Raw genomic sequence first — 9,327 nt, 5'->3', positions numbered from 1 at the left:
GTGCGACATACCATCTGCTCAGGAGGTTCTACATACAAACCATCAGAGCACAAGTAGAATATGCAGCACCAGTCCTGACAAATCTCAGAAAAGGATCAACAGCAGAGGTCTGGAAGTGTCATCCAAAATAATGCAATGAGACTTACACTTGGAGCCCCAATGTGGACAAGAATTTGTCTCTTGAGGGCAGAGACACAACTGCAGTCTCTCAAGCACAGGATAGGCCAAAGAAATATTGCCATTCTGTGCAAAACTATCTGAAATGACAGAAATGGACCACACAAAAACAAAATGCAATCGTGTATAAACCTGCATGAAGAACTAGACCCGCCCAAAACCTATGCGGGCAGTATACTCCAGACACTGAGAGAACTAGGTATGCAGGACACAGTGAAACACATAACAAAGGATGTCCCACCTGAGGGATACCAAAAACCACCTTCCTTGGTCGAAGACCCAATCCGGTATAACTTCACAATACTACCCGCAAACAAAGCACTGTGCACAACGGCACAAATGAAAACTGCAGCAGAAGAAGCAATCAGGAACACAGCAGCTGAAAACATATATTACACAGATGGCTCAGTTGATCCAGAAGCTCCAGCAACTGCAGCCGCAGTGGCTGCCCAAGACTTTAAAGGAAGCTGGAGGCCATCCAACAATGCCTCCATACTACAAGCGGAACTAATGGCAATCTTAAAAGCCTTAGAAAATTCCAATTTAAAAGAAGGACACACAACAGTGCATGTTGACTCCAAAGGAGCAGTACTTGCTATCAAAGCGACAAATCCAAAAGAAAATGTGACACTGATAACAGCCATAAAATCAGTGGCCAATTCACATCAAGCTGCTGGCAGGAGAGTCACACTAAATTGGATACCCAGCCATGTGGGAATCCAGGGAAATGAAGAAGCTGACATCCTTGCCAAAAGTGCCCTCAGCTGCAGTACAGTAAGCATAAAAGTGCAACCATCCATAACACACCTAAAGGAAATGGCAAAAAGCTAAGCCAAACTCCAAGAAGAGAGTGAAGTACGACGTCACTATCTACAAGATTCACGGACGTCCAAGTGGTATGTGGATGTTACAAATCTAACGCCACATGACATCACAAAACAAACCACTAGAAAACTCTCAGTCATCACACACAGATTAAGGCTAGGATACCTGTGCACCTGGCAAATGATAGGAAATGAGGGCAGGTTATGTCAGTACTGTGACCGAGAGGCAATCCAGCCCCTCGAACACTACCTACTAGACTGCCCAGAGACACAGTCTCTCAGGTCGAACCTAACTGAAATAGAGCTGACACCGGCACAGATCACCAGACACATCCTAAATAACATAGGGACACATGGGAATCTCGTAATGTTCTCACCCACCTCCCAGGTAAAAAGAAGAATTACACGACATTTCTCCATAGACACATGGGAATCTCCTATTGTCTTGCAAACTTAAAAGCAACGAAAGCTACACAATGCACAAACCCTCTACTTCACTGTTTGCAATGGGAGTCATAAACATCTTTGGGAGCATATGTATAAGTGTGAGTATGCATGAACATGTATACATACTATAATACTTGTTTAATGTTGGTTTGATATATATTGCAATTTTTCAGATGCTACACACATGTATATATATTGTGCCTAAAATGTTTATAGGTAACTTTTTTTTTTTTTAACACCAACTTTCCCTCAAACTAAAACTCGCTTCCTTCTTCCTACTCAGCACTCTCCAGCTAGGCTGAGTCTCACTGCTATAAAACTTTCTCTCCTACTGATGGGTACCGTAAGGTTCAAAGGGGTTGCAATCCTGCCTGCCACCCTATCTCCTTTCTACAACTAACTGCCAAAGCACTGTTTTTTGTATATTTACAGATATTCCAGTTACGGGCTGCTCTAGGAGCAAGAGCCCGTGCCAGCACAAGGCTGGCTTAATCTCCAACAACAACAACACACCAAACATGATGGCCCTCTTTTACTGACACCATCATCCTTCCTCTGTTCACTCCTGTCTCTACAACTAAAAATATTTCTTACTTCACAAACCTGACCAAGAACCTAATGAATCTTTTCAGCTCACCTACAGGCCGAACAAGGGAAAGGCCCGCGCCAACAAGAAGTGTTGGCTTAATACAACAGCAACAACAATAACAACACCAAGATCAGTCCACCCTCAGCTTCCCAGCCCGAGGATGTCTGGCAGCTCCAGACGAAATCTCGCTTTAAGAAAGAGAGAGAGAGAGAGAGAGAGAGAGAGAGAGAGAGAGAGAGAGAGAGAGAGAGAGAAAATCGTTAATGACTTTGATGATTATGGTATCATAGTTTATCTGTAAAATTCAAATATATACACCTATTTTGACCCTGTATTTGACCATGACCTCTATAGGCGCTCTACTAGTCTGTATAAATAGCACGGAAAAAGCCGCTATTCGCAAATCTCTACAAGTGTAACGCTGCAGAAGTAGCCATTACTTTTAATAAAGTATGCTTGAGAGAGGATCTGCTTCCTAAATAGTAATAATAATAATAATAATAATAATAATAATTATTATTATTATTATTTTTTTTTTTTGCTCTTTCACAGTCCTCCAATTCGACTGGGTGGTATTTATAGTGCGAGGTTCCGGGTTGCATCCTGCCTCCTTAGGAGTCCATCACTTTTCTTACTATGTGCGCCGTTTCTAGGATCACACTTTCTCTGCATGAGTCCTGGAGCTACTTCAGCCTCTAGTTTTTCAAGATTCCTTTTCAGGGATCTTGGGATCGTGCCTAGTGCTCCTATGATTATGGGTACAATTTCCACTGGCATATCCCATATCCTTCTTATTTCTATTTTCAGATCTTGATACTTATCCATTTTTTCCCTCTCTTTCTCTTCAACTCTGGTGTCCCATGGTATTCTGACATCAATGAGTGATACTTTCTTCTTGACTTTGTCAATCAACGTCACGTCTGGTCTATTTGCACGTATCACCCTATCTGTTCTTGATCCCATAGTCCCAGAGGATCTTTACCTGATCGTTTCTATCACTTCCTCAGGTTGGTGCTCGTACCACTTATTACTGCAAGGTAGCTGATGTTTCTTGCACAGGGTTCAGTGGAGGGCTTTTGCCACTGAATCATGCCTCTTTTTGTACTGGTTCTGTGCAAGTGCCGGGCATTCGCTTGCTATGTGGTTTATGGTTTCATTTTTCGTATTGCACTTCCTACATAGGGGAGAGATGTTATTTCCGTCTATCGTTCTTTGAACATATCTGGTTCTTATAGGGCCTGATCTTGTGCCGCTGTTATCATTCCTTCAGTTTCCTTCTTTAGCTCTCCCCTCTGTAGCCACTGCCATGCATTGGTTTGTTGTGCCAGTCCTCTGTTCTGTTTGTCATTCTCCTGTCTCTGTATATTTCTGGGTCTTCATCTACATTTATTAGTCCTTCTTCCCATGCACTCTTTAGCCACTCGTCTTCACTGGTTTTCAGATATTGCCCCAGTGCTCTGTTCTCGATGTTGACGCAGTCCTCTATACTTAGTAGTCCTCTCCCTCCTTCCTTTCGTGTTATGTATAGTCTGTCGGTATTTGCTCTTTGGTGTAGTGCTTTGTGTATTGCATATGTTTTCCTGGTTCTGATCTATGCTGCGGAGTTCTGCCTTCGTCCATTTCACTATTCCTGCGCTGTATCTGATTACTGGCACTGCCCATGTGTTTATGGCTTTTATCATATTTCCGGTGTTGAGTTTTGACTTGAGTATTGCCTTGAGTCTCTGCATATATTCTTTCCTGATCGTGTCCTTCATCTCTTGGTGTTTTATATCCCCTCCTTTCATTATTCCTAGGTATTTGTATCCAGTCTCATCTATGTGTTTGATGTTGCTCCCATCTGGTAGCTTTATCCCTTCAGTTCTCGTTACTTTGCCTTTTTGTATGTTGACTAAGGCGCATTTTTCTATTCCAAACTCCATCCTGATGTCCCCAGATACAATCCGTACAGTCTGTATTAGGGTATCTATTTCCTTGATGCTCTTACCATACAGCTTGATGTCGTCCATGATCATCAGATGGTTGATTCTGTTGCCTCTTTTCTTGAGTTGGTACCCGGCATCCATCTTCTGTAGTACTTTTGTCATGGGAATCATGGCTACTACGAAGAGTAGTGGGGACAGTGAGTCGCCCTGGAAGATCCCTCTCCTGATAGTAACCTCTGCTAGTCTTATTCCAGAGCTTGTGAGTATTGTATTCCAGTTGTGCATTGTATTTTTGAGGAAGCTGATGGTGTTTTCCTCTGCCCCATATATTTTCAGGCATTCTATTAGCCATGTGTGTGGTATCATATCGAAGGCTTTCTTATAGTCTATCCATGCCATGCTTAGGTTGGTTTTCCTTCTCCTACTGTTCTTCATTACCATTTTGTCTATCAGGAGCTGGTCTTTTGTGCCCCTACACTTCCTTCTGCAGCCTTTCTGTTGGTGGGGGATGGTGTTTGTCTTCTCTAGGTAGTTGTATAGCCTTTCACTGATGATACCTGTTAGCAACTTCCACATTATTGGTAGGCAGGTGATAGGCCTGTAGTTACTGGCTATATTTCCCTTACTCTTGTCTTTTTGTACTAAGGATGTTCTTCCTGTGGTCATCCATTTGGGTGCATTGTGATTTGAGATACAATGCTGGAGTTGTTCTGCTATTCGTGGGTGTAGGGCCTTGAAGTTTTTGAGCCAGTATCCATGGACTTCATCGGGACCTGGGGCTTTCCAGTTTGGCATTTTCTTTAGTTGGTGTCTGACTGTGTCCGTCGAGATCTCTGTGAATCTTTGTTTTATTCTCCCTATTTCTTCTTCCTTGACATCCTGGAGCCATGTTGCATGTTTGTTGTGTGATACCGGATTGCTCCAGATGTTTTCCCATAGTCTCTTACTTGGTTCGGCTTCAGGAATTTCTTGGTGGTTGTCTTTCCCTCTTAGTTGGCTGTAGAGTCTTTTCTGGTTGGTTCCGAATAGTTTGTTCTGTTGGTATCCCTTATTCCTGTTCATGTACCGTTGGATCTTATGTGCTTTGGCCTTAAGCCTCTGTTTTACATCTTCTATTGTGTTGTTTAGTCCCCTCTCTTGTACTTTGTATTTCTCGTTGAGTTCCTCCCTTGTTTTCTTGCTTCTTAGCCTTTTTTCTGCCATCTCTTTCAGTTTACTCGAGTCAGATCTCATCACCATGATTTGCTTTTCTAGGCGCCTTTTCCAAGGAGGTTGCTGTTTTGGTTTCTGTTGGGTTGGTTGTGCTGGTGGTGTTGGTGTTCGAATCTTGTTCCTGCATATGCCAAGTTATTTTTTTCTGTGATACTGGTGGTGTGTATTATGCCGATTATTTGATTGACCTCACTTGTTTTCTCCCTTAATTTCTTGGTGTTGTAGGCGTTCATGGATGGGGATTCTTTGTTCTCTCTGTATCTGGGGCCCTTCCATTGATTTTCTAATCTTTTCTACCCGATGTCCGTCCTCTCTATGTTACTTCCGTCGGTGTTTCTTCGTGTGTCGTTGTTTGATACCTCATCATCCCTATCGTCTTCTGTGGCATCGTCCCTCAGTTCGTCTTCGTGTAATTCGTTGTCGTGTGACATTTCCCTTTCCAGTTCTTCTCTTTCTGTTGGGGAGAGCCAGTTCTTTTTCTTTATGTTCCTTACTTGGTCTGCCAGCCTCTGCTCTGTTTGTGTCCTCTCATTCCAGATGTTGACCACCTTCTTCTATATCCTCTCTCCGTCGGGTTGCTTCTGATGTAGCATCTCCATATTTCCTTATTTTTCTTCTCTTGTCCATTTCTTCCTTTGTTTGCTTCTGTAGCTCTAATCCTCAGGCTGTTGGTTACTGTCGTTGTTGTGGTCAGTTGCTGGATGACGACCTCCAAGTACCTGACCGTCTTCCCCTTCAATTGGGTTGAATACCTGGCTGCCGGACGAAGCTCCTCTGTTGCCAGAGGTTCCATTTACGTCGTTGTCGTTTATTCCTTCATTTCTTAACATCATTGCTGAGTTTTGCTATTTAACCCATAGCTGGACCCTACCCCATCAGGGATAGGTACTCATTTACAGCTGAGTAGACTGAGGAAATTATGGTAAAGATCCTTTCCTAAGGAATCAACGCCGATGAGAGCGGTCACCCATCCAACGACTGACCAGCCCCAATGTTGCTTAACCAGTCCATTGACGACCTAACCCACTCTGCCACGGCGCCGTGGCAGAGAGGATTATTATTATTATTATTATTATTATTATTATTATTATTATTATTATTATTATTATTATTATATTTCAATCCCATAATTCTTCCACGTCATCTATCAAGCACATTTCCAGTCGTTCTTTTCTCTCTCTCCAACACAGAGACCTTCGTAACCTGGAGAAACTCGGAAATGTATGCGATGAATATGCTGTTTATGCATATTGATCCAGCATATTGTTTCGGAAGCGAGTACTGAAGGCGAGAGAAACCACCAGACAACTAATACTGTGAGTATCACCTTGATCTAGATATAATGGAGGAGGTTATTGGTCATCTCTCTCTCTCTCTCTCTCTCTCTCTCTCTCTCTCTCTCTCTCTCTCTCTATCTCCGCTCTCCCTACTCTATCTCTCTCTCTCTTCTCTCAATAACCTAGTTGTTGTGACGCCAGTTTTATTAACCAAAAATCATAAATCTTTCTCTCTCTCTCTCTCTCTCTCTCTCTCTCTCTCTCTCTCTTGCTGTGTCAACAATCTAGATGTTGTGACGCCATTTTTAGTGACCATAAATCATTAATCTCTCTCTCTCTCTCTCAATAACCTAGATGTAGTGACGCCAGTTTAGTAACCATAAATCATTAATCTCTCTCTCTCTCTCTCTCTCTCTCTCTCTCCTCTCTCTCTCTCTCTCAGTAACCTAGATGCAGTGACGCCAGTTTAGTAACCATAAATCATTAATCTCTCTCTCTCTCTCTCTCTCTCTCTCTCACACACACACACCACCTTCTTCGACCGTGGAAACAAGTTCTATCTTACTGACTTCCAATATTATGTGAACACTTTAAATTAATGTCATCTTGGATTAGCCAGACATCGTGATAACCCACATGAAACAAATTTATGATGGTGTTTCTTACTTTTATTCCATCTTCCGACACGTGAGTTCCTTCTCCACGTGTTATAAAAGCTAAAAAAAACAACTATTATGAATATAATAGTGAAATTTGCATCCATTTTCAATAAAAAATAAGATAAGAGGTGAGTGGCGTAGTGTTTCTGGGGGTAGGTGGTTCTGATGAGCCAGCCATCTGTGAAGGTGTGTGTGTGTGTGTGTGTGTGTGTGTGTGTGTATGAAACTGCCAATGTTTTGAGAGTTATCTGTACATGAGGATCATCCATTATTCAGTTGGTAAAGTTTGAATTAGGCAATGATCTTCTTCTCTTTTCATCTCTAAGGAACCACCCACAATTTAGGAATTTGCTCGATTCTAAAAAATATAAATTATGCTTTATATTATTATTATTATTATTATTATTATTATTATTATTATTATTATTATTATTATTATTATTATCTTCCAAAGAGTACGGTGTTCAAGTGAAATAAGTGAAGGAGGTCAATTATAAAAGAAGAAAAAATAAATTGAATATTAATAGATAAATAGATAAAAAAGTAAGGAAATGATTAAATTCAAGGAAAAGTGCACTGCATCTTCGCTTGGACATCCAAGGTCCCAGTTGCACAGCAATCACATTCATATGTGAAAATACAGTAATTTAGGTATATATATATATATATATATATCTATATATATATCTATATATACATATATATATATATATATAATATATATATATATTATATACTGATAGAGAGAGAGCTTTAAATATAAAGGTATTAGAAAGAGAAACTACAACAAATTCGCATAATAACGACAAAATCGCCAGAGGGAAGTAATTATCTCGCGTCATTTATTATTCCCCTCCTTTAGCGTAAAGTCATGACGCAATCGTTGTATCTTAAAATGGAAAAAAGCGAAAGTCGTATTATCGTAAGTGTTTACTTTTGTCGAGTCATCTGATCCCCTACATGTGAAAATGGTTTTTTTTTTATAGAGAGAGAGAGAGAGAGAGAGAGAGAGAGAGAGAGAGAGAGAGAGGAGAGATCAGAAGCGAACAGTGTAGCACCCAATACAAGACGCAGCGAGATGTCTTTTGTTGTGACCACAGGATTTTTTTTTTTTTTTTTTTTTTTGCGTTGAAAGTTTTTACGTGCTTATATAATTCGTAACTGTCGTAAAATGCATTTTTTACTCGAGCTCTGCCCGTTGTAATCCGGTACTTGATCGTATTACCATAGTTATGTTACTCGTCCACTTATTTTATAAGGATTCCTTGCGTACATAGCGTATGATGCAATCGGAGATGCAAATGTAATATATAGAAAAGTGAGGACTCCTTTTATTAGGCCTTTTGGTGAGTGTAATAAACCTCTCAGAATTGTTTCATTAATTTTTTTTATGTGATATGCTATTCAAACTTGAAGAAGGAAACATTTATAAGAATTCTCGAATCCTTTACGATATGGAAGATCTTTAATAAACAAGATGACTTTTCATTGTGCCTAAGTGCGAAGGTTGCGTTGAATTTAGCAATAGAAGAAGTTTGCTGTATCTCTAGAATAACTTTGATGCAATAGGGCATGGCGAATTGTCTAAGCTTAACGGGAGAAACAAAAAAAAGGTCTTACGGTCTTCCGCCAGACATTTGTTTAAAACATTGGTATGCTCATAGAGTTGATTCTGTGAAATTTAGGCTGTCAAGCCAGACACTGGGGTATTGTAGACCAATCAGCGCTTAAGACAGTTAAAAGAGAGAGCTGAGTGTTTAGACAAGATAAACTAATCCAGAAAATTAAGCTGAAGTTCAAGGATCGAAAAATAGAACTGAGAGAAAACTCCACAGTTGCACTAAATGTAATAGTTACGGAGGTTGGACAGCGAGGAATGAAGAAAGGAAGCGGGAATGGAGGCAAAGTAAAAGGCCAAAAAGTGGTGCAAGTAGAAAGTATGTCATAGGGCAATTGAAAAGCGATTTGTGGAAGACTGTTGTGTTATGAGAGCAGTTTGGTATTTAGGCTGACCGCGGTATATGAAGAAATATGGAGATTATAGAGTAAGCTGCAATATCTTATGGATGGTTAAGTGAAGTAAGCTTTTTATTGAATAATGTTCGTGGGTTGTTAGTACACTGTCGTTGATGTATTTCAATTACAATTTATTGTTAAAGTGTATTGAAGTTAATATATGATAATATACTTCCTGCCTTTCTGTTGATCTGTTAAGTA

The sequence above is a fragment of the Macrobrachium nipponense genome, chromosome 21 (assembly GCF_015104395.2).
Source record: "Macrobrachium nipponense isolate FS-2020 chromosome 21, ASM1510439v2, whole genome shotgun sequence".
Taxonomy (NCBI): domain Eukaryota; kingdom Metazoa; phylum Arthropoda; class Malacostraca; order Decapoda; family Palaemonidae; genus Macrobrachium; species Macrobrachium nipponense.
The sequence above is the reverse complement of the archived record's forward strand: the minus strand, read 5'-3'. Positions refer to the sequence as shown.